Here is a 26,785-nt window from a genome sequence, read left to right as displayed (position 1 = left end):
GTTTCTGATAGCTTACCACATAATCAGTACCATTAATTTCTAAGTTTATATTTTAAATGAAAACATTAGAGGTAGAGGGATTCCTGTTTTCTCCTGAGAGAAGGCAAAATTCGATGTATTATTTCTTTGTCTTTAAAGACAAGTTATACTTAAAGTTTATATTTCTCTTTACCTCTTTTATAGGCGCTAAGAGAAGCCACCATCATGACCACAGGTTAATACAGTATAGTCGAAAATGCTGGTGTTAGAATCGTAAGATTTATCCTTGAGCCCTACCTTTCCCCAGGAGCTATTAGCAGATCACCTCATTTGAGCCTTGGTTTTCAAGATCTGTAAAATGAGGCAACAACCTATATCACAGAAATATTATAAAGAATAAATGAAGTTATGAAGTGCATTGTCAGCGCTATAATGTTTAGAAAGATAATTTGTTATTAGCAATATGATTAATTCTAATGCATTTTTCAAGAGTTAAAATAGGCTTTTGAAGGACCACTCTTCAACTTAAGAGCACATCCTTAACCTAGGACCTTTCTTCCAGTTTTCCTTTTTGTTTTACTTCTCCCCTTTAAGAGTTTTCAAAGACTCTTGTGTATGCCTCTGAATTCCTTTCAAGTTTGTACCAGTTAACATCTGCTACCTACTGACCTAATTCTCTCTACTTCTTATAGCCCTCACACCTTCTAACACACATACTTGCTTGTTTTTTGTTGAATGATTAAATTGGTCTTTAGTTCATTTTTCCAAAGATCCAAATTAATGCAGAGTTAAAAACAGCTTCTGCATTTGAACAGTAAAATGAGATGGTACATAGGTGTCAGTAATAAATTTCCTTTTTCTCCCCTGGGGAAAACAGTTTTCAGAGAAAACAATTGGCAAAACCCATGCGCTTTCCTTTACTGTCAATTATAGGTTTTAAAAGTGATTTCTGCTAGTAGTACTAAATTCGCGTATCCAGGTTAAAAAAAAAAAGTTTTCAGTAGAAAGTTTGTGTTTGTGAAGTGACTCACCACATATGGAACTACTTCAAAATGCATGCCGTTAAGTACTGTTTGAATTTTTATAGGTTTGTAGTTTTGCTGACTGCAAGAAAATAAAAGGCCTAGTGCCAACTCTTACTGGGCCAAGATTTAGTTTGAAGTATCAGCATATCCTCAGCTTCTTGATACTTAAAAACATCCTAGAGATTTCTTGCAAAAAGTTGTAACAGTTTTATTCATGGTGCTTATGCCTTAGTTGTAACAAAAGCAATGCATTTGGTGAATTTGTTAATACAAGTTGTACAAGAGGCTAGACTAGTAAAAGATGATTTTTATTTAAAGAGGCCAGTGGGGGTGACAGGGACATGTAATTATGTATTTTGGTTTTTAGTATAGCTACAGGTACAGAAAATTTGACCAAAGATTTAAAAAGAGACTATTAGTCTTTCCTGAAATTATCAGGAGACCAGTTGACCAAAGCAGTCTGTGACGCTGTGGAGATTTCATTGGGTAGTGGTTTGGGAAATTGGTTATAAGAGAACACTGACTTGGGTTTGAATCCCTTACTTATTGTGTGACATTGGGCAAGTCACTCAACCTCAGTTGATCCTTAGTTTCTTCACATGTAAAATGGGATAACATCCATAGTGTAGATAGTAATTAGATGACATACTATATGACAAACACTTAGCATGATGCATTGTACGTAAAATTGTTAGTAGCTGGTATTTACTTGCCATTTGGTTAATATAAGTTAGTCGTAATAATGAGAATAAAGACACCAAATTGTTGTTTTGAAAGCTTGCATTTCATGTTGAGAGATATCATTAGAGCATAGAAATATACTTAAGACTTCTTCAGAAATCTTTAGAATACCACATCGTAGTCAAATCACTGTTTGCAAGTAAATGAATTAAGGTTGACAAAGATGTTGACAACGTAATATGGTAGTTTTGAATAAGACCGGATTATCTAATTGTGAATCCTTACTTTGCTGCTTACTTCCTGAGTGTTGACTTCTTTAAGGGTCTGTATTCTCATCTGTTAAATGGGAATAACTTCATAGTTCTGTTTTGAAAATTAAAGGAATTAAGCCAAGGGAAGCACTTGATACAGTGCCTAGCAAATATTGCCAAGTAATGAGTTACTCTTATTAGTTCATAGGTATTTGGACGTGGGCTTGACTACTTGTGGAAAATATAATTATGATTTTTTTAGATGTAATGATTAATGTTGGAATTTTAAGATTAAATACTCTTTTTTTTTTTTTTTTTTTTGCATGGGCAGGCACTGGGACTCGAACTTGGGTCTCCAGCATGGCAGATGAGAACAGTGCCTGCTGAGCCACCTTGGCCCACCCTAAATATTCTTTTAATTTGAATAATGTTCTGAATCTCATGTAGTCAAAGCAGCACCTAACACATATTTTATAAAAAAAGATTTTTGCATTGCATTCTCTTTTGGCCATTTTGTGCTTCTACTACAATTTTAATACAGTCTTAATTTATGCCTAAACTTTCCATCCTGCTTCATTTACTGTATGTAAAATGACCCAGAGAGGAAACAGCGTAGAGCAGGAAGAGGCAAGGATTGTACCTGAGGTCACTAAATAGTCAGACTTACAGAATCTAAGCCAGTGATGACAAAAATGATCAGTTATACCCTTTTGAATAAAGTCCCAAAAAGTTAGCTGACTTTTGATGTGTTCTTGTTTGCTGGTTGCCGGAATGCAATATACCAGAAACAGAATGGCTTTTAAAAAGGAGAATTTAGTAAGTGCTAGTTTATAGTTCTAAGGCCATGGAAAAGTCCAAATTAAAGCAAGTCTATAAAAATGTCCAAATTAAGGCACCAACAAAAGGTTACCTTCACTCAAGAAAGACCAGTGACGTTCAGGGTTTCTCTCTCAACTGGAAAGACACATGGCAAAAATGGCAACGTCTTCTAGTTTTCTCTCCAGGCTTCTTGTTTCATGAACCTCTCTCAGGGGTGTGTATTTCTTCCTTCTTCATCTCCAAAGGTCTTTGGCTGGTGGCTCTGTGGTTCTCGTGGCTGTTTGTGTTGTAGCTCTCTCATTGTTCTGAAGCTTTCTCCAAAATGCTTCCTTTTTTTAAAGGATTCCAGTGAAGTACGGAAGACTTACCCGGAATGGGTATAGTCACGTCTCCATGGAAATAACCTAATCAAGATTCCAACCTGCATTATTGGATAAGGATTAAGAGAAAAGATTGCTACCACAAGATTGGATCAGGGCTAAAACATGGCTTTTCTAGGTTACATAAATCCCTTCAAACCAGCACATGAAACTTTATCAACAGAATAACTTTTTTCATTTTTGTTTACTATTATAGAATATGGTGAGATGATTTTAACTCAGCACATTTAAATAACTTTTTCAAGCCCATATTTCACCTCATTTCTCAAAAATTATAGCAAATAAAGTATTGGTAATTAGATTAAGTATATTACAAATATTATATAAATACAGAGTTTAACTTATCCTATATTAAGTTAACTTTTTTAATTTTCTACTTTAGGCCTGTTATCTCTAGATATGTTACTTAACAGTTTAGCAATTCTATAAATTTATAGGAATTTTTTTAAATTATAGAGTTTAGTTTGTCCTATATTAAAGTTAGCTTTTTATATTTTATACTCTAGGCCCATTATCTCTAAATAAGTTATTTAATGGTTTAGCAGTTTCATAAATTTAAAGGAATTTTTAAAAATTATAGGACTTTTGTAAGAGTTTTGTTATAAAACTTGAAGAGTTCTAGTTTTGGCTAGTTCTAGCTTGGCTCTATTACTAGCAGTTTGGCTTTGTTTTAAAAACAGAATCTAATCATTCTTATCCCTTTGATCCAAATAAGCACCAATCCTCTTCCCCCCTTTCCCAATCTAGGATTATTTTAAGGATAATGGAGAGCATCTCACCAGAATGATGATGTCCCCCAACCATCTTCCAGAGTGTGCACTCACACAAAGTGAACATGATCATCTTGTTTAACTGTTAAATACATCATCTCCTAAATATATTGGGTCTTGGGGCCCCCCCTTCCTCCTTTACCACCTTAATTCCTCCCTCTGTACTTCTCTTCCTTCCTTCCTTTGGATGAACACTAATAGTTCTGAAAAAAATATAGTTAGGCATGTGGTGCTTGGAATGTATGTTTTTTTTAAATTTTATTTATTAATTAAAAATTGAGAAACAAAATAAAACATCAACATACATAATCAGTAATTCACAATATCATCACTTAGTTTCATATCATTATTTCTTAGAACATTTGCAGTAATTCAGAAAAAGGAATAAAAAGAATAGAAAAAAAATAAAACGAACACAGGAAAGAAAAAAAAAAGATTATACCTATCATACCCCTTACCCCTCGCTTTCAGTGATCACTAGCATTTCAAACTAAATTTATTTTAGCATTTGTTCCCCCTATTATTTATTTTTATTCCATATGTTCTACTCCTTTGTTGACAAGGTAGATGAAAGGAGCATCAGACACAAGGTTTTCACAATCACACAGTCACATTGTGACAGCTGTATCATTATTCAATCATCCTTAAGAAACATGGCTACTGGAACACAGCTCTACATTTTCAGGCAGTTCCCTCCAGCCACTCCATTACATCTTGAATAACAAGATGATATCTACTTGATGCATAAGAATAACCTCCAGGATAACCTCTCGACTCTGTTTGGAATCTCTCAGCCATTGACACTTTGTCTCATTTCCCTCTTCCCCCTTTTGGTCGAGAAGGTTTTCTCAATTCCTTGTTGCTAAGTCTCAGCTCATTCTAGGGTTTTTCTCAATCCCTTGATGCTGAGTCTCAGCTCATTCCAAGATCTCTGTCCCACGTTGCCAGGAAGGTCCACACCCCTGGGAGTCATGTCCCACGTAGAGAGGGGTAGGATGGTGAGACTGCTCGCTGTGTTGGCTGGAGAGAGAGGCCACTTCTGAGCAACTAAAGAGGCTCTCTTGGAGGTGACTCCTAGGCCTAAACTTTAAGTAGACTTGACCTATCCTTTGTGGGGTTACGTTTCATATGAACAAACCCCAAGACTGGGGGCTCAGCCTATAGCTTTGGTTGTCCACACTGCTTGTGAGAATATCAATAATTCAACTTGGGTAAGTTGAATTTCTCCCCGTTCTCACTATTCCCTGAAGGGGGCTTTGCAGATACTTTTCCACTCACTGATCGAATCACTGTGGGATTCATCGGGGCTTCACTCTGGACAAACCAGCAAAATCTCATGTCCTACCTGAGATTCCAAGTACTTATGGCGTTCAATCAAACTATCTGCATAAGTTATATTAGGAAATGCACTAGTCAAAATATAAATTTTGTAACAAACATTTTTTTGCTTTAGTGTCACACATAAGGTGATATTTTAAAATATTAATTACCATCTATTTTCAGCACCCTGCAATAATGACATTCCTTTTTTCTTCCTCATGCAAAAACATTTTTAAAATTGTACCTTGTACATTTCACTATTATTATACATTCTAGGCATTCCTAGATTGTACCATCTCAATCTTTAACATCTTTCTTTCTTTCTGATTTCATTTATGTCCCCAGCCCTCCTCCCTCTATCATTCTCACATGCAGCTTCATTCAGTGTTTTAACATAATTGTATTACAGTTAGTTTTGTGCTGTCCATTTCTGTGTTTTTATATCCAGTCCTGTTGCACACTCTGTATCCCTTCAGCTCCAATTACCCGATATCTTACCCTGTTTCTATCTCCTGATGGTCTCTGTTACCAACGAAATGTTCCAAGTTTATTCACTAATGTCAGTTCATATCAGTGAGACCATACAGTATTTGTCCTTTAGTTTTTGGCTAGTCTCACTCAGCATAATGTTCTCAAGGTCCATCCATGATGTTACATACTTCATAAGTTTGTTCTGTCTTAAAGTTGCATAATATTCCATTGTATTTGTATACCACAGTTTAGCCACTCGTCTGTTGATGGACATTTTGGCTGTTTCCATCTCCTTGCAATTGTAAATAATGTTGCTATAAACATTGGTGTGCAAATGTCCGTTTGTGTCTTTGCCCTTATGTCTTCTGAGTAGATACCTAGCAATGGTATTGCTGGGTCATATGGCAATTCTATATTCAGCTTTTTGAGGAACCGCCAAACTGCCTTCCACAGTGGTTGCACCATTTGACATTCCCACCAACAGTGAATAAGTGTACCTCTTTCTCCACATCCTCTCCAGCACTTGTCATTTTCTGTTTTGTTGATAATGGCCATTCTGGTGGGTGTGAGATGATATCTCATTGTGGTTTTGATTTGCATTTCTCTAATGGCCAGGGAGGTTGAGCATCTCTTCATGTGCCTTTTGGCCATTTGTATTTCCTCTTCTGAGAAGTGTCTGTTCAAGTCTTTTTCCCATTTTGCAATTGGATTGGCTCTTTTTGTTGTTGAGTTGAACAATCTCTTTATAAATTCTGGATACTAGACCTTTATCTGATATGTCGTTTCCAAATATTGTCTCCCATTGTATAGGCTGTCTTTTTACTTTCTTGGTGAAGTTCTTTGATGCACAAAAGTGTTTAATTTTGAGGAGCTCCCATTTATTTATTTATTTCGTCAGTGCTCTTGCTTTAGGTGTATGGTCTATAAAACCACCTCCAATTATAAGATTTATAAGATATTTCCCTGCATTTTCCTCTAACTGTTTTATGGTCTTAGACTTGATGTTTAGGTCTTTGATCCATTTTGAGTTAATTTTTGTATAGAGTGTGAGATATGGGTCCTCTTTCATTCTTTTGCATATGGATATCCAATTCTCTAGGCACCGTTTATTGAAGAGACTGTTCTATCCCAGGTAAGTTGGCTTGACTGTCTTATCAAAGATCAAATGTCCGTAGATGAGAGGGTCTATATCTGAGCACTCTATTTGATTTCATTGGTCAATATATCTGTCTTTATGCCAGTACCATGCTGTTTTGACCACTGTGGCTTCATAATATGCCTTAAAGTCAGGCAGCATGAGACCTCCAGCTTCATTTTTTTTCCTCAAGATACTTTTAGCAATTCGGGGCACCCTGCCCTTCCAGATAAATTTGCTTATTGGTTTTTCTATTTCTGAAAAGTAAGTTGGGATTTTGATTGGTATTGCATTGCATCTGTAAATCAATTTAGGTAGAATTGACATCTTAACTATATTTAGTCTTCTAATCCATGATCACGGTATGCCCTTCCATCTATTTAGGTCTTCAGTGATTTCTTTTAACAGTTTCTTGTAGTTTTCTTTGTATAGGTCTTTTGTCTCTTTAGTTAAATTTATTCCTAAGTATTTTATTCTTTTAGTTGCAATTGTAAATGGAATTCGTTTCTTGATTTCTCCCTCAGATTGTTCATAACTAGTGTATAGAAACACTACAGATTTTTGAATATTGATCTTGTAACCTGCCCCCTGGCTGTAGTCGTTTATCAGCTCTAGTAGTTTTGCTGTGGATTTTTCAGGGTTTTCGACATATAGTATCATATCATCTGCGAACAGTGATAGTTTTACTTCTTCCTTTCCAATTTTGATGCCTTGTATTTCTTTTTCCTGTCTAATTGCTCTGGGTAGAACTTACAACACAATGTTGAATAACTGTGGTGATAGTGGACATCCTTGTCTTGTTCCTGATCTTAGGGGGAAAGTTTTCAGTTTTTCCCCATTGAGGATGATATTAGCTGTGGCTTTTTCATATATTCCCTTTATCATTTTAACAAGTTCCCTTGTATTCCTATCCTTTGAAGTGTTTTCAACAGGAAAGGATGTTGAATCTTGTCAGATGCCTTCTCTGTATCAATTGAGATGATCATGTGATTTTTCTGCTTTGATTTGTTGGGAATGTATGTTTATCATTTAAATTTTTTTTAAAGCTCTGATTTTAGGCTGCCTTTTCTTTGGTAATATATTTATTCTGGGTTCTTAGTTAAGGACAAACACCCTGTGTATAACATTATTGCCATGGATAAAAGGACTTATGTTACGAGGTCTTGTTTTGTTGTTATATGACATGGGTCTTTAAGCATGCAGCATAAAAAATAACAGGAAAAACATCTGACATTCGTCTTCATTTGGTTTGACTTAATACATTACAGAAAATTGAACTATTTGAAAAATTTGTGTGGTAATTAGAATATAAGTAATAGAAGTACTTACTAAAGTGGGTTATACCTCAAGAAATACATCGTCTGACCCAACAAGAAGGCCAGTATATGTGTGGATGGTTAGTTAATTAGTGTAGTGATGTCATCTAGTGTCTGCCTGGTGTTTCTGTCTTTCTACTTTGCTATCTTGTATGTTTTAGTCATGCCACTCTTCATGGTTGCAGAACGGGCACAACACTTCTAGAAGTCACCTGCATTTTCCTTTTAGTAAGTGAAGAAAACTTTTCCTAGTAAATGTCTTTGTGCATAATTGCCTAGGGCCTAAAATCAGTATTGGAAGAATAAACAGTAATTGTCATAGATGGCTTGACCTAATTAAGATTGACCCACTGAGTTGGGAGAGGGTGAGGGCTCTTCTAACAAGTAAGAAAGGGGGCGCTCTATTTTTGAAAGATTGCCACAGTGTAAAGACCAGAAATTAGGAAAACTTCTTGGTTTACAGAAAAATAATGCAGAAAGTACAGAGTTCCCATATAACCCCCTTCCCACTCAGTTTTCCCTTTATTAACACTTTGCATTAGTGTGATACCTGTGTTACAATTGATGAAACAGTATTATTATACCTATGCAATTAGCTTTATAGTCCGTAGTCTACATTAGTGTTCACTGTTTATATTGAACGTTTGTTTTTTAATCTTATTTTTATTCTAATAAAATATACAACCTAAAATTTCCCCTTTTAATCACATTCAAACGTATAATCAGTGGTGTTAATTACACTCACAGTGTTGTGCTACCGTGACCACCTGCCCTTACCAAAATGTTTCTGTCACCCCAAACAGAAACTCTGTACCAATTAAGCATTAATTCCCCATTCCCTATTCCACTTAGTCCTTGGCAACTTGCATATTAGTTGCTGAGGCTATGAATGTGCTAATTCGAATTATTTCATACTATTTGAGATAATAAAATATTTGTCCTTTTGTGTGTGGTTTATTTCACTCAACATGGTATCTTCAGTGTTCAACCATTTTGTTGCATGTATCAGAACTTCATTTATTTTTACAGCTGAATAGTATTCCATTATAACATGTTTCATTTTTCCATTCATTGGTTGATGGACACTTGGGTTGCTTCCATCTTTTTGCAATTGTGAATATTGCTGCCAGGACTGTTGATGTGAAAACAGCTGTTCATGTCCTTGCTTTCAGTTCTTTTGAGTATTTACCCAGAGGTGGAATTGCTGGGTTATATATGATAATTCTATACTTCCTAAGGAACCGCCAAGCTGTTTTCTATAAAGGCTGCAGCATTTTACAATCCCACTGATAATGAATGAATAATCAGTTTCTCCACATCCTGAATAATACTTGCTATTTTCTTTTTTTTAAATAGTAGTTATTCTAGTGGGTGTGAAATGGTATCTTGGGGTTTTGGTTTGCATTTCCCTAATAGCTGTTGATGTTGAGCTTCTTTTCATGTATTCTTTGCCATTTGTGTATTTTCTTTGAAGGAATGTGTATTTAAGTCTTCCGCCCATTTTTTAATTGGGCTGTCTTTTTATGATTGTATTTTCTTTATATATTCTGGATATTAAATTCTTATCAGATATGTGGTTTCCAGCAAATATTCCTCCCCCATTTTGTGCGTTTTCTTTTTACTTTCATAATAAAAACTTTGATGCAGTTTTTCATATTGATGAGGTCCTATTTAGCTATTTCTTTAGTTGCTTGTGCTTTTGATTTAAAGTCTAAGAAACCATTGCTTAAAACAAGGTTCTGAAAATGCTTCCCTGTGTTTTATTCTAGAAATTTTATGAGTTTGGCTCTTATATTTAGGTCTTTGATCCATTTTATGTTAATTTGTATATGGTGTTAAGGCTTCCACCTTCATTTGCACATGAATACCCAGTTTTTACAGCAGCTTTTGTTGGAGAGGGTATTCCTCACTGAGTTGAAAATCAGTTGGCTATAGATAGGAAGGTTTATTTCTGAACTCACAGTTCTGTACTGTTATTCTATATGTCTGTCTTGCACCAGCACCACACTGTTCTTATTATTGTAGCTTTATAATATGTTTTAAAAATGGGACACCTGAGATTTCCAAGTCTGTTCCTCTTTTTCAAGGTAATTTTGGCTATTTAGGCCTCCATGTACTTCCCTGTAAATTTGATAATTGACTCTTCTGTTTTTGCAGAGAGCGGTTGGAATTTTTATCAAGATTGCATTGAATTTGTAAATCACTTTTTAATATCTCAGTATGTAGTCTTCAATCCATGAACGTGAAATTTCCTTCTATTTATTTAGGTCTTCTTTATTTTCTATTAGTATGTTTTACATGTAGCTTTCTATATACAGGAACTTCACATCCTTGGTTAAATTTTTTCCTAGATATTTGATTATTTTAGGTGTATTTGTAAATAAAATCTTTTACCTTATTTCTTCTTCTACTTGTTGCAAGTGCATACAAGCAGCATTGATTTGGAGGTGTTGATCTTATACCCTGCTGTTTTGCTGATTTCATGTATTAGCTCTAGTAGCTTTGTTGTGGATTTTTCAGGATTTCCTATGTTTAGAATCATGCCATCTTCAAATAGGGAAAGTCTTACTTCTTCCTTTCCAATTTAGATGTCTTTTACTTCTTTCTGTTACCTAATCTGGAGAACTTCCAGTGCAATATCGAACAATAGTGGTGACAGTAGGCATCCTTGTCTTGTTCCTGATCTTAGAGGAAAAGCTTTCAGTGTTTTATTGAGTTCGTTAGCTGTGGGTTTTTCATGTGTGCCCTGTCATGTTAAGGAAGTTTCCTTCTATTCATAATTCTAAGTATTTTTATTAAGACGGTGTCTGGATTTTGCCAAATACCTTTTCTGCATCGATTGAGATGAACGTAAGTTTTTTATCCTTTTGTTCTGTTAGTGTGATGTTTTAAAATTATTTGATTCTCTGTTGTTGAACCACCCTTGCATTCCTGGGATAAATCCCACTTTATCATGGGTTGTAACTCTTTTAATGTGCTGTTGGATTTGGTTTGCTAGTATTTTGTTGAGCATTTTTACCTCTATTTATAAGGAATATTGTATCTTTATCTGGCTTTGGTATTAGGGCATTGCTGGCATAAATGACTTAGGAAGTAATCCTAACTCAATGTTTTGAAAAAACTTGAGCAGGATAAGTGTTAAATCTTCTTGGAATGTTTGTAGAATTCAACCATGAAGCCTCTCTTCTTTTTTTTGGGAAGATTTTTGATTACTGACGCAATCTCTTTACTTGTAATTGGTCTGTTGAGATCTTCTGTTTCCTCTTGAGTTAATGTAGGTAGTTTCTAATAGGTTGTCCATTTTTTCTAAGTTATCTAATTTGTTGGTGTTCATAGTATCCTTTCATAATCATTTATATTTCAGTGCAGTGAGTATTAATGTCCTCTCATTCTTTTCTGATGTTATTTACATCCTCTTTTTTTCTTTGTCCTTCTACTAAAGGTTTGTCTATTTTGTTGATCTTTTCAAAAGACTTGTTACTTTGTGGTTTCTGTATTGTTTTTTTCATTCTTTTTCATTTAACTGAGGTAAATAACTCATTTCTGCTCACTTTAGGTTAGTTTGCTCTGCATTTTCTAGATGCTATATTGTGAGTTATTTCTGATTTGAAATCTTTCTCCTTTTCAGATGTATGTGTTGAAAGCCAAAACTTCCCACTCAGCACACCTTGGCAGTATCTCATAAGTTTTGTTATGCTGTGTTTTTGTTTTTATTTGCTTTAGTATATTTCCTAATTTCCCTTGTGATTTCTTCTTTGACCCATTTTTTAATAGTGCTTTGTCTAATTTCTGTATATTTGTGAATTTTCCAGTTTCCCCTCTGTTGTTGATTTCTAGTTTCATTTTGTAGTGGTCAGAGAAGATACATTATAGGTTTTCAATATTTTTGAGTTAACTGTTTTTTTGTTTGTTTGTTTGTTTTTTGTGTGTGTGACCTAACATTTGGTCTGTCCTGGAAAATTATGTCCAGTGCTGCTTTGGGGTATAATGTTTTATCTGTGGGTGCTGGTTTGAATCTGTTAGTATCACAGACAAGTCTGTGTTCATTAAATCCAGTCTTGTGGGGGCAGATCTGTTGTTGGTTGGGACCTTTGAATTTTGTTGTTTCCATGGAGATGTGACCCCACCCTTTCAATATGGGTTTTAATCTGATTGCTGGAGTCCTTTAAGAGAAGGACATTTTGGAGAGCTCTCAGAGCCGAGAAAAGCTAAGAGAAGAAATGCCCCAGTCAGAACAAGCAAGCACACACACATACCCAGAGACATGTTGGAGAGAAGGGCCAGCGGACATTGCCATGTACCTTCCTATGTGACAGAGGAATCCTGGATGCCATTGGCCTTTCTTCAGAGTCAAAGTATCTTTCTCTGGATTCCTTGGTTTGAACATTTTTATGGTCTTAGAACTGTACATTTGAAACCTAATCCCCTTTGTAAAAGCTAACCCATATCTGGAATATTGCATTCCCGCAGCTTTAGCAAAATGAAACATTGTATCTGTTAAGTTTTGTTATTTTAGTTTTCCTTGTTTTTTTTTTTTCTAGAAATTCTGTCCATGATTAAATTCTATTGAAGTCTCCTGCTATCAGTATATAACCATCTACTTCTTCCTTAAATCTGTAAATATTCACCTCACTTCTTTTGCAGCTTTGCTGTTATATATATATATTTTAAATTGCCATGTCTTGTTGAATTGACTTCTTTATCAGTATTGTTCCTTGTGAAAGTTTTTGCCTTAATGTCTATTTTTTCTGATATTAGTACAGCTACCACAGCTCTCTTTTGGCTGCTGTTTGTAAGGTTTTTTCTTTTTTTTTTTTACCCTTTCCCTTTCAACCTATTTGTTCCTTGAATTTAAGTTAATTACCTTGTAAACAACATATAGTTGGGACATGCTTTTTTTATCCATTCTGCCAGTCTCTGCCTTTTGACTGGAGAGTTTAACCCATTTACATCTAAGATAAGTATTTATAATGCAGGACTTTCGCCTGCCATTTTGCTCTTTGGTCTTTGTAAGTCTTATTCTTCATTTTTTGGTCCCTCAGTTTTTCTCTTAGTATGTTATTTCATATTTATTTGTTTTTTTGTATTGTACCATTTTGAGTCTCATCTCGGGTCTTTCTGTATCCATTTTTTATGTGTTTTCTTACTGCTTACCGTGGGGTTTAAATTTAATATCCTAAATCTATAACAATCACATTTGACTGAATCCAACTCAACTACTATAGCATACATTTGCACTATTCCTCTACCCTTCCATACCCCCACCTTGCATTTGTACTTCTTAAAAATTACTTCTTTGTATATTGTATATTATTTATTATTCTCTTTTGTGACATTTGCATTTTAGAACCTGCAAGAAGTAGAAAGTAGAGTTACATATCATAAATTACAATACAATTATATTGGCATTTGCAATTATTCATATGCTTATATGAGTTATTTGAGCTTTGTTTCCTTATGTGTCTTTAATCCACTGTCCAGTGACTTTCCTTTGAGTTTGAAGAATTCCCTTTAGCATTGCTTGTACAGCAGGTCTAGTTGTGACACACTCCCTCAGTTTTTATTTATTGGTGAATGTCTCAGTCTTTCCCTCATTTTTTGGAAGACAGTCCTGCCAGAAATAAAACCATTCTTTGGCAGTTGTTTTCTTTTAGCCCTTTAAATGTCTTCCCACTGCCTTAATGCCTCCATGCTTTTTGGTGAGAAATCACACTTTATTGTGTTCCCTTGTATGACATGTTGCTTTTTTTTTCTGGCAGCTTTTAGGTGTCTCTCCTTGTCCTTGGCATTCAGCAGTTTGACAGCTGTGTGTCTGGGTGTGGTTCTTTTTAAATTTATCCTGTTAGGTTTCGTGGGCCTTCTTGAATGCGTATGTTCATACATTTCTTTAAATTCCAGAAGTTTTCTGCTTTTATTTCTTTGAATATTCCTTCTGCCACTTCCTGTCTTTCTTCTCCTTTAGGGCTCCTGTAATAAGTATATTAGTTCCCCTGATGGTGGGTGCTCCACAAGTCTCTTATACTCTGTTCACTTTTTTCATTTTTTTTCTTTCTTTTTCTTTCTGCTCATCAACCTGAATCATTTCAGTGGTCTTGTCTTCAGTTTCGCTGATTTTTTCTTCTGCCAGCACCAGTTTGCTGTTGAACTCTCTAGGGAATTTTTCATTTCAGTAATTGTTGTCTTCAACTCTAGTATTTTGTTTCCTTTTTGAAAGGTCTCTTTATTTAGATTCTCATATTCATTCATTGTTTTCCTTATATGCTGTCATTCTTTCTCTCTATTTTCCTTTATCTCCTTGAGCATGTTGAATATATTTTTACGGCTGTGTCCAGTATATCCAAAGTTGGGTCTTCTTTGTTGATGGTTTCTGGCTTTTTATGTTGTTTCTTTGGGTGGGCCATCATTTCCTGTTTCTTTGTCTTGTAATCTTTTGTTGTACATGGTGCATTTTACTACTTTGAAGTATTAATTCTGGATTTAGTCCCTGTGCTATCTATTTCTTATGCTTGTATCCAGCATGTGCTGTGACAAGATTTACTTGTGTGCCAAGAGCTAACAAAAACAGGCAAACCAATGTAATAAATACCTTTCATAGTTTTGGGCTGGTATAGTCCTTCATAGTTTAGCCGTCCTATTGAGAGGCTCAGTCCTAGGTGAAAGTGAAGTGCAGGATCCTCTCTGTCTTTCCTGACTCTGCATCTCATCTTGGGCTTGTGCTTGCCCTTGGGCTTAGGAATTCCCTTCTGTAGAGGAATCCAAATACCCCCTCTAGTCCCTATGAAAAAGATTTTCTCATGTTCCTAGGTGTTTTATTATGTGGATTGAAGCAGGTAATTTTTTGTCTCAAGCCACTTTTAGTTAATTCTTTCATTTACTGCTTTACCTCTCTGCAAGCTGCCTGCCTGTAGGATAGTTTCTGGTAGGGCAAGCAAGGTAAGAGTTCCCTGGTCTTTCAGGCTGCCACCCAGTAGATTGGTATGGATATACAGACATGCACATAGGTGTTACTCTGTCTCTCTGAAATAATCACAGTGAAGGCTGGTTTTCACCACACTTGGGAGGGGCTAGGAGAGGAGGCAGTAGGGATACCACATGTTTCTCCTACCATTTTCAAACTAGGTTTTCTTGATCAGCTCTCATCCAATTACTGGTGCCTTTACCTCTTTTGTGGAGTTTTGAGGAAGGTATCTTTCTCAGTTTTGCTAGTTTGCTAAGAGTCTGTGGAGGAACATTACCATGGAGTGTCTCAAGCCCCCATGTTTATTGACTGAAAGTCTCCCCATTAGCCAGTTTTGAGCTAGAGGAGTGAACAGTGTGGCATTTTAACATAATCACTTTTGCACTCGTGTTATATAGATGAAAGGGGCATAAAACAGAAGCAGAGAGACTATTAAGGAGGCTATTGTAATAATTTAGACAAGAAATGATGGTGACTTGAATATGGCAGTAAAAAGGAGTTGGATGATGGATATTTTGAAACTAGAGTCTAGAGAATTTTATGAATTGGATGTATGTTGTATGAAAAAGAGAGTCATTTAGGATTGCAACCAGGTTTTTGGTTTGAACAATTGAAAAGATAGAGTTGATGGTATCTAAGATTGGCAAGACTTCAAAAAAAGCAGGGGGTCAATTATTGACATGTTAAATTTGAGATGCTAGTAGATATCCAAATGGAAATGTCCAATGGGCAATTGGGTATGTAAAATTTATTCAAAATGGACCTATATATATTTTTTTTTTAAAAGAATGCCATTGGCCATTAATATTAGGAAATGGCTTTTTAAGAAATAAATATTCAAAAAAAAAAAGAGAGAGAGAAGAGAATAGGAGAAATGAAGAGATAATGTGGTACACCAGGGGTAGAGGTGGGGTAGGGGGTGGAAGTATCTTTAATGAATAAGTATAGGTAAACACTGACCATACATTTTAAATATAGCATTCAAAGAAGGCATTTATACACCATTTATTTATTTAGTGCCTACTATGTTCTAGTCTCAAAAATTGCGCATGAAGTTTTTTTTTTATTGATACCTCATTTTTTATCAGACTTTTTAAAATTAAATTATAAATCAATAATTTATATCAATATGGACTCATGAGTCTGTATTTAACTTATTGGATTATGCATTACTATCATTATTTTGTTGCTCATCATGTCCCTGATTTAGCCATTGGGATCTATTTCAAATTGGCATCTGCATCTTTTTGACATGGCCCTATCGTTCTTTCATCATGTGAATCAATACCTCAGATTTCATTCCAATACCATAGGGTCCAATCACGTTTTCTCCCTTTCTTTTTTTTTGTACCTCCTTCTCTAACTGTGAGGAACTCCTCTACCATTATCCTTAATTTAGTTACTTATGTGGTTAACCCATATGTGGTTCATCTGCTGTTTCTTTTATCCTCCCCTTAATCCTCATTCCACTTGGGCTGTGAAGCCCCTTCACCTGGAAGTCCTCTTCACCTTACTTATACTCCTGTACACAAGGGGGCCTTTTTTTATGGATGACATCTTCCCCCTGCTCAGACTCCAGCACGAATGCTCGGCCACTTCCAGGTATAGTGACCTTTCTTACCTTCCTCATACCACCTTTGAAAGGTTCCGGGGAACCTCCTCATTTTGCTTGGTCTTTGACTCCCACGCTGCACCATTCCTTCCCCTTCACTATGGACAGCTTCCTCTTACTCAGGGATTTAACATCCATATTAGTGCTACCCCCTCTGTGTTTTGTCCATTTTTAATTAAAATATCGTAGGAGTCTCGTGTCTGTGTGTGTATGTGTGTACACACACTCACATGCACATATACGTAATTTCTGGATATCATATTTTCTTGGCAGTGTGCATTTTGGTGTTGTGGTTCATCTTTTCACTTTTTTTTTGTATTTGTTGAAACGTTCTTAATTTTAATGAAGTTGAATTTATTATTCTTATGTTTTATAGTTAAACATTTCTGTGTTAAGAAAGTACCTTCCCTACTCTGAGTTCATGATATTCTTTTGCATTTTCTTTGAAAAATATTTAAGATTTTTCTTTTCTAATTACAACCTTAATGCCTCTGGAATTTATTTTTGTGTGTTACACAGCAAGGATCTACTTTCCTTTTTATCCCACATGGATAAACATTTGTTTCAGTACTGTTGAATGATTTCTACTTTGTTCAGTGATCTGCTGTGGGACTTTTGTTACATGTCATGTTTCCATATGTATGTGGTTTGTTTCTTTTCCACCTATCAATTCATTTGATCTCCTTTCTAGGACCAGATTAGCTTATTACTAGATTTACAGTCGGTTGTGGTGTCTGGTAAGGCAAGTCCCTCATGCCTATTCTGTTTCTGTTTGATTGGCTCATCTGTTACAGGAACTTTGCTGCTCCATGTAAATTTTAGACTCAACTTATAAAATCTTTTGGATTTTGATTGGCGTTACATTAAATGTGTTGATTCAATTTGGGGAGAATTGTCTTTGTCTTTCTACCATGAACATGGTATACTGTTCCATTTGTTTAAGTTATATTTGTATTCTATAGGTAATTTTGTGGTTGAAGTTTTTAAAAGTTATTTCTTGTTACTGTTTTATATAAATATCATTGATTTTTAAAAGTAATCTTATACTTATCTGCAGCATATTGAATATCAACAAAACTGTTTTGAATAAAACTATAAATGTGAATCATGCCCAAAAGCAAAAAATAATATTAGACGTCCAGGTTTTTACCCTAAAATTACTTTTGATGTTTTAATAAATACTAAGTGAATAGTCATCTTAAGTCTATTTTTGCAATTTCCAAAGAGTACATTTAATACATCATTTATATCAAATTACAATTATTAGTTTAAATAGTGAGAGGAATTGCACCTTATTTTACATAAGTCTCATTTTAAAGCAGTTAATAATTATGGATGGAGTATGTATATTTTAATTTTTTACAGCCTTATTGAGGTATGATTTGCATGCTCTACAGTTTATCCACTGAAAGTATTCAGGTTGAATTTATACAGATATCCAACCATCAACACAGTCCAGTTTAGAGGACTTCTGTCAATCCATTGAGAGCCCTCATGCCCATTTGCAGTCAGCCTGCCCTAAGGGATGATCTGCTTTCTCTCCCTATAATTTTACGTTTTCTAGATACTTTATGTAAATAGAATCATACAATATGAAATCTTTTGTATCTAGCTTCTTTGACTAAACATTATGTTTTTGAGGTTCATCCTTGTTGAATGAATCATTAATTTTCTTTCTTTTTTATGGTTACTACATTATGCTTATCCCTTTACCAGTTGGTAGATATTTAGGTTTTTTTCAGTGTTTGACTGTTACCGCTTGATGATACTATAGTCATTTTCATGCAAGTTTTGTGTGGATATATGTTTTCATTTTTCCTGAATAGATTTCTAGGAATGCAATTGTTGAGTCAGATAGTAAGTATATAAGTGTATGTTTAACTATTTATAAGAAACTGCTAGACTGTTTTCCGAAGTGGCTTTACTATTTTGCATTCCCACTAGCAATGCATGCCATGTATGAAGGTTTCAGTTTCTGCAAATCTTCCCCAAACTTTGATTTTTTTCAGTTTTAAAAAATTATTATCACAGCTGTTTTAGTCTAGTGAGTTTGTTGTGGTATTTCATTGTGGTTTTAATTTGCATTTGTTTAATAGCTAATGATAGTGAGCATTTTTTCACGTGTTCACTAAGCATTCATATGTCTTCTTTGAATCATTTTATAATTGGGCTGTTTGTCTTCTTACTATTGAATTCTAAGGGTTTCATCATATACATGATTTGCAAATACTTTTCCCACTCTGGACTTTGTGTTTTTTCTAAACGCTATCTTTTGGATAATTTGATAAAGTGCAATTTTAAAATTTTTTTATGCATTGTACTTATGTTGTCCTGTTGAAGTAATTTTTGCTTAGCCAGGGTTCTGAGATTTTCTCCGGTGTCTTCTAGGATTTTATCGTTTTCATTCTTGCAGTTCGGATAATAATCCATTCTAAGTAAATACTTTTCTATGTTATGAAGACATCAGTTCAAAGAGCATAATTTATAGCATTCTTAAGTATAATTATGGTTGCTTTTTATTCCAAGTTTAATATAAAAGGAAAGTAATGTTTTATCTGCCACTGGTGGAAATGGCGTGATAGCCCAAAACTCTGTGAAAGGGCACTACCTCTTAGGAGTGTTCCTTTTCTACTCGCACTAGGAAGTGAACGGTTTTAGATTGTTGCTCATTTCCGTCTTTAATTTCTTTTGCTTATTTGAAGAAGTGGTACATGTTTACTTTTGAGAAACTATAAAATATAAATCAACGATAAGAAAAAACAAGAGATCACCTCTAAATCCAGAGATACATACTCTATTTATTACTGTATAATTTTGAAACAAAATTTAATTATTCTAAACATGTTACCTCTTATCACTTAGTATATAACACTCCATATAACTTAATTTTTGTATATATATATATTTAATGACTAATAGTATTCTGTGTGCTATACCATAATTTATTTAACTAGTTCTACATTTTTAATTCTGATATTTAATGGCTGTTTCTAACTTTTCTGCTGTTAGAAATAATGTATGTATTGAGCATTTTTATGGCCAAATATTTGTGAATACCTTTGATTTTTTTTCATTACGATAAATCTTAGACTTGAGATTGTTCTATCAAGGTCATATAACATTTTTAAACTTTTAATATTTTTATAGCATTCTTGAGATATAATTGATGTATAATAAACTTCTGAAGTATGAGTAAACATATGAATAAACATATTTCAGAAGTACGGTGTGATAAGTATTGACATCTGTATATACCCAAGGAAGCCGTCACCACAATTTAAGATAACTTTCCTTTGTAATCCTCCCTCTTGCCCTTTCCCACCTCCATCCTCAGGCAACCACTCATCTGTTTTGTTTTGTGTTTCTTTCATAATAGAATAATTTGATTAATTAATTATTATTAATTAATTCTAGAACCTTATGCAAATGAATATATACTATGTATTCCTTTTTGTCTAGCTTTTTTTTTTTAATGGGCAGTACTGGGAGTCGAACCCTGGACTCTGACATGGCAAGTGAGAACTCTGCCTGCTAAGCCACCATAGCCTGCCCTTGTCTAGCTTCTTTTTTAAAAAATATTTTTATTGAGAAGTCTTCACACATAATAGTTCATGCATGGTATATAATCAGTAGCTAACGTATGATCACATAGTTATGTATTCATCACCGTGATCATTTTTGGAACATTTGCTTCACTCCAGAAAAAAGAAATAAAAAGAAAAAAGAAAAAAAAAACTCAAGGAAAAATTGGTAGATTGAAAATACTAGTGGTCAGTGAGAGGAAGGGGTAAGATATATGGGATATATGAGTTTTTTTCTTTTTGTCTAACTTCTTGCACTCAGTAAAATTATTTTGAGAAATTCATCCATGTTGTTTTTTGTATGAGCAGTGTATATTTCTTTTTATTGGTGAGTAGTAAATATTTCATTGTGAGGATATGTCACAATTCATCAATATTGATGGGCATTTGGGATATTATAAATAAAGCTGCTATGATTATTCAAATCTTTGTATGGACATAAGGCATTTGTTATTTATTAGTGAATTTTGTGCTGGACAAGTTATATGGGTGATATTTTGAAATTGAAAAATTTGAATATGAAAAAAGTTATTTTTTATTTTTGAAATGTACCTTTTGGAGGATCTAGATTTTTTAGTGTAATTTATTGACAGAACACTTTAAGAACTTTGAAAGTAACAAAGACTAATACACATCCTAGCAACTATCAGTCTTTTTCAAAGTATGTATTCTTTTTGAAGCATCTTTTCTTTTTAATTGTGAAAAACAACATACAACAAAAAAGCAACACATTTCAAAGTACACTGCAACAATTAGTTATTGAACAGATTTCAGAGTTTGATATGGGTTATAATTCTACAATTTTAGGTTTTTCCTTTATCTGCTCCAAGGCACTGGAGACTAAAAGAAGTTCAGTATAATTATTCAGCAGCCATACTCATTTGTTAAATCCTATCTTCTCTGTTATAACTCCACATTCTCCTTTGATCTTTTTCCCAATCTTAGGGATATTTGGGCTATGACCATTCTAACTTTTTCATGTTGGGAAGGGCTTTTGATAATATGGGATAGAGGGATGAAATTAGTTGATATTCTGGAGAGGCTGGCCCCTCTGGGTTTCAGAACTTATCTGGCCTAGAATCTATCTGGAAGTTGTAGATTTCTGGAAAGTAGTCATAGTGCATGGAAACCTTGTCGAATCTCAGATAGAGCCATAATTGTTCTTTAGGATTAGCAGTAATAGTTTTGGTTGGGGTTTGGCAAACCATGATAAGTAGCAATATCTAGCTCAAGCCTTGTAAAAGCAGCCTCCAGAGTAGCCTTTTGACTGTATTTGAACTCTCCCAGCCACTGATACCTTATTTGTTACAATTCTTTTCCCCCTTTTGGTCACAGAGGCATTGCTAGTCCCATGGTACCAGGGCTAGGCTCATCCCTGGTTGCAGGGAAACTTTCGTCCCGGATGTCGTGTCCCACCAAGGGTCGGGAAGGTAATGATTTCACTTTCAGAATTGGACTTAGACAGAAAGAGGCCCCATCTAAGCAACAAAATAGGTCCTCTGCAAGTAACTCTTAGGCATAACTCTGAGTAGGCTTAGCTTCTCTCTTCCATAAATAAGCTTCACAAGAGCCAGCCTCAAGATCAAGGGCTTGGTCTGTTGACTTGAGAGTCCCTAATGTTTGAGTTTCCCTGGTGATTAAGTTTAAAAGTTCCATATTTTCTCTCCTGTTTTTCAGGGGACTTTGCCAGTACCTTTTGATTATCTGCTCAACATACTCTGGGATGTGTTCAGGCACTACATTAAGCGATACAGAATTATAAACCCTCATTACCATTCTGGGCTCTCTGTGTGTTGGATTGTTTAAATCGTCTATCCATACAAGTAGAATTAGATTATGTGTTGAAACACCTTCTTTTATCAAGGAGATATATATTGTCTGTAAAGCCAGGATCACTTGCCTTCTTTTAACTAACTCGTATTCATAAACAATTTCTATTTCCCTGTCAAATGACTACTGCTTTGAACTTGAACAAGAGAAGATACTGGGATACCCTTACAATACTTAACAAAATATATTCCAGGATCTGATTTGGGCCAGATGCCTAATTATCTTTTTCCTTTTCTTAACATATACACTAGACTGATGGGGGACCCAGGAATCTGAAGACTTCAGATGGCATCAGAGCTACTTTCCAACAGCCTTCTCAGTTTCCTTTCTCAGAAAACAGAGGCTCGAACCTTGGAGACAGACGGTGAGAATATTTTCCCTGACTGAGTTCTTAAGGCTTAATTATTTTAATTTAACATCTTTCTGATCATTCTTTTTTGTAATAAATTAATTTGTAATCAGATATATATTTCAGACTCAAAAAGGTATTTCATTAGTCATTGTGGTAAAATGAAGAAGATATGTCCCTATGGTTAAGGAAATTACAGGGAAAGAAAAAATGTAGATAAATAAATGTAATCAAACAGTTGAAAGAGGATAAATTCCATAAGAAAAATCCAAAACCTTTTTTTTTTGTGTGTGAGATTTCTAAGGCCTAGATTATTCTGAAAAGAGGAATTAGGAAGCTTGAAATAAGAAATGATCTTTGCATTGATGATACTTAACTTCTTTTTGCACAAAACCAGGGAATATGGACAGAGTTAATACAAAACCTGAAAAGGCAACCTTGATTTTAGATAAAAAGTCAGTTATTGTTTTGAAGAAAATAGAAACATGTTTGGTTCTTTGGGTTCATTATAGCATAAGCCAATCAGATTTTCTGAATTATGTAAAATGCTTACCTCTTACAGGGCAAATAGTATATTAACATTTCTGAGAAAAGTTAAAATAATCTAATTAAATTAACACAAGTAGGTGGGCAATGAAACAGAGATTAGTGAGTAGTTAGTTCTGCTTGGATTAACACTCCTGGTTTCAAGTATAGCTACAGCCTAAATGAATCTGTCTTATCTTAAGCTTTTGGATCTTATAGTGCTTATGCCTGGACAAAAACAATCCAAGTAAACTGGAAAAAAGGCACAGTGATTGATATTCATACTTTTAATTAGTCATGAAGAGTTCACTTGCAGTTAACTAACTGAAAACTCCAGTCAGAAGGCAAGAGATAAACCGAATTTGTGGTATTTTTATTGACCATGGTGTTTAAAAAATGGGGATAGCAGCTTTGAGCCAAATTTGCTTTCTCCCGGTAGATATAATATTGTGATTGGTACACTGATAGTACAAACTCCTTTTTCTTCACTATTCTGCTTTTATTTAGAAAACCTAATTTTTTTTAATCATTCCATTTAAATGCTTGTCTTTTCTTATAATTACATCAAGAAAATGTTTAAAACATTATATTTATTAACTAAAAGAGCTGTATAAAATTATTGCTTATTATTTGATTGCTAGTCATTCTTCACATAATCATATATTATTTGTACCTTTAAATCGGGATTTACAGATATTCAGACTTATTTGTAGGTGCTAAAAGTCTATTGCTCAGGTAGAATTATGTGTTAATGACTATTTGATAGTCTGAAATCTTCTATATTTAATGAAACAGTTGATATTGAACCCCATTTCTCAGCTTTTAGTGTAAATAAAGTGAAAGTTACAACCATGCATACTCCTTTAACCCCCATGATATAATTAGTTTGTTCTTGTTCTTAATTTGTCAGCGCTTTTGTTTTACCACATAAACAGGAATGGTATGCAACAACCAACAGTTGAATAAATGAATTGTAGTTAGCCAGCTGGTAAATATACTTAGCCAGTAAGTTGCTTTAGGAACATGATCAAATTTAGATCTTTCTTCCAGATAAATAAAGAAGATAGATGGGTTAGAATGGAAATGAACAACTCTAAGAGCAATAAAAATGAATTATTAGCAGTAGTTTTTTTATATCATTTACATGTGTGTTCAGAATATTCCAAGATTTTAAAAGTGAATATGCAACTGTGTGTTTTCCAAAATGTGTTTTGATAAACAGTTTTTTGAATGAGGCACCCATGGTCAAATAAATTTGATAGATGCTGGCTCTAACTATATAATTTCCTTTCAAGAGGCTTTCCATTAGTCAGTGGATAGTCAATCTCCAAAAGAAAGATCAGATATATAATTCAGGAGAATAGCATTCCACAGAATATATGTGAAGATACTGACCTAATGTAATGTATTTCATTAGGCTTTACTATAGTTGGCTGTCTCAAAATATATTCATGTTATATTTTTTTATAGTAACTTCCTTTTGAATAAAAGCCCAAGGATAGTGTTTGGAAAAAAGAATTTGATTAATCAAGTACTGTAAACCATGTAAAACCTGATGTGTTATAAAGCTTGTTTGGGTCTTAGGCCAGATTTCCATTGCTCACTTGTTAGCTGTCCCTTTTGAAAGAAATGTAGTCATCCCATGTAGAATACAATAAATTCACCCTTTATTGTATTTTATGGGACTCCATCTGTTTTCTGTGTTCTGTTCATTCTCACCGTTTAACACTTATTAGCCAATTTTGATAAAAATTGATGATTAAAAAAAGTGAGTATATTGGATGGAATTAGATAATTGATTATAAATCAATTTAGCTTAAACATTTAAATATATTCATTTTCCCATTAATGAAAATTTTATTATTATATCTTATAATTTTTCACTCTCAAGAATTTGATTAATTTTTTTCTGGTTTGATTAAATAGTCAGTGACTATTTCAGCAGATGTTTTAAGTGTTATAGCTTTTATGTCAGATAAGTAGATATAAAGAGGTATCTGTCTAAAAAGTTGAAGTATTCAGCTGGTTCAGACAGGTTGCATTACGCTGTTGGTCAAGTGAGGCTAAATGTCTATGTAGAATGGATTCCCCTGATTTTTTTAAGGATTCCTCAAAGTAATGTTTTTACTCTAAGGAATAAAACTTTGTAAGAGTGCATTTACATTTCTACACAAAGTTTTCAAAGAGGACATGGTTTTAGTGAGACCAGAATCAGTCCGCGTATCTGGATGAGTGACCTTAGTTGGGATTAATTGCTCTAACTAGCCGGACTCTCTCTGTACAGAGACATTTTCTGGGCTTCATTGTACAGCTTGGCAAGAAAATTAGGATGCTCAGCTCAGATGAAGCATCGTTAGTTTCCAACATTGCTTCCATCCATTCCCTTTCTCACAGACAGTATCTAAGTTCAGTGTCTTGTCATTTCTTACCTGGAGTTCTTTGGCTACTGAGCCTCCTAACTGGTGTCCCTGCCCTAGTTTCTCACACAGCCACCAAGTCTTCCTTGTAAAACTCCAGTTTGCCTATGTTACTTCTCTGATAAAAAAAATAATTCAGCAATCCCAATAGCATAATGATCATAGAAAAGTAACTTTGTTAATCAATTTTCACTTAACTTTACAGTGGAAAACAATATAATTAAATTTTCTTCTGATTTGTTACTTCTAAAATTTTGATTTCCCTTAAGTCTTTTACTTAATACCTTAATTGATATAACTTACATAATTTTGGAAGGAAAATCCACACTATACCAAGTTTCCTTGTTAACTCAGTTTTTACCTCCCATGCGGAAGGTTTTTAATTGAAAAAATTCAAATAATTTAAAATATGTTTAGAATGCCAATTCACTTTTTCTTCTTACATTGACCTTGGTCTTGTGTTCTTGCTTTCTCATCCTGCCTTCTCCTTAGGGACTTGCCCTTCTGTGCTTTCTCTACTTTGTTCATGTCTTATCTTATAATTTTATTGCCTGTATTTTTTCTAATAAGACTGGGAGCCCCCTGAAGGCTAGTCTGTGGCTTAATTATCCTTCTGCCTTTAACACACAGCACTCCTTTATAAATATTTGTGAATTAGTTACCCCTTGTACCATAAATTTAGAATAATTGTGAAGCATATATGGGAGATAGTTCATATCCTCTTTAGTCTCTTAATCTTTTTTTTTTAAATGTCATTCTTTATTTTCCCTTTCTGGCCTTGGAGATATTTCTGCATGGAGAACTGTGTTTACCTGGCATGGTTATGGTGTATACTCTTGAAAATAAGAAAGTGGGAATTTTGTATGGAGATGAAAACCAATATTGTACTTCTTGACTTCTAATTCAATAGACCAGAAGTAGATCTCAAACTTCTCAGTCTCAGAAAACTCTTAAATTATTGAAGACCCAAAGGAGCTTCTGTTAATGGGGACAAAAATAAGTTGATATTTACCATAATAGAAATTTAAACCAAGAAAAAATTTAGAACACAAGGAATATATCATTAGAGGAGTGCAAATTAAAACAACATTGAGCTATCACTGCATACCTATTAAAATGAAGGAAAAAAAAAAAGGATATTGAAAACACCAGATGCGGATAAGGATGTGGAGCAACAGAAGTCTCATTCATTGCTGTCGCGAATGCAAAATGGCATAGCCACTTTGGAAGACAATTTGACAGTTTGTTAAGAAGCTTAACCTAAGCTTACCATGTGATCTAGTAATTATATGCCTAGGTATTTTACCCATATGAGTTGAAAATGTATGTCCACAGAGAAACCTGCACCTAAATGTTTATAGCAGCT

General features: G+C 34.3%; 1 protein-coding gene across 10 annotated transcripts in view; it reads left to right on the top strand.

Annotated features, from left to right (window-relative positions):
• The window catches only part of NRIP1 (nuclear receptor interacting protein 1), a 107,167-nt gene that overhangs the window by 38,471 nt on the left and 41,911 nt on the right, over positions 1–26,785 (top strand). For 9 of the 10 annotated variants that reach the window (XM_077118727.1, XM_077118729.1, XM_077118731.1 and 6 more), the window contains exon 3: positions 22,380–22,492. The gene's annotated coding sequence lies outside the window, so the exon portion shown is untranslated. Of the gene's footprint in view, positions 1–20,120; positions 21,729–22,379; positions 22,493–26,785 lie in introns of those variants that run through there. The other variant, XM_077118736.1, reaches the window with a different exon arrangement.

Source organism: Tamandua tetradactyla, chromosome 10 (assembly GCF_023851605.1).
Source record: "Tamandua tetradactyla isolate mTamTet1 chromosome 10, mTamTet1.pri, whole genome shotgun sequence".
In the NCBI taxonomy this organism is placed as follows: Eukaryota; Metazoa; Chordata; class Mammalia; order Pilosa; family Myrmecophagidae; genus Tamandua; species Tamandua tetradactyla.
The sequence above is the reverse complement of the archived record's forward strand: the minus strand, read 5'-3'. Positions and strand labels throughout refer to the sequence as shown.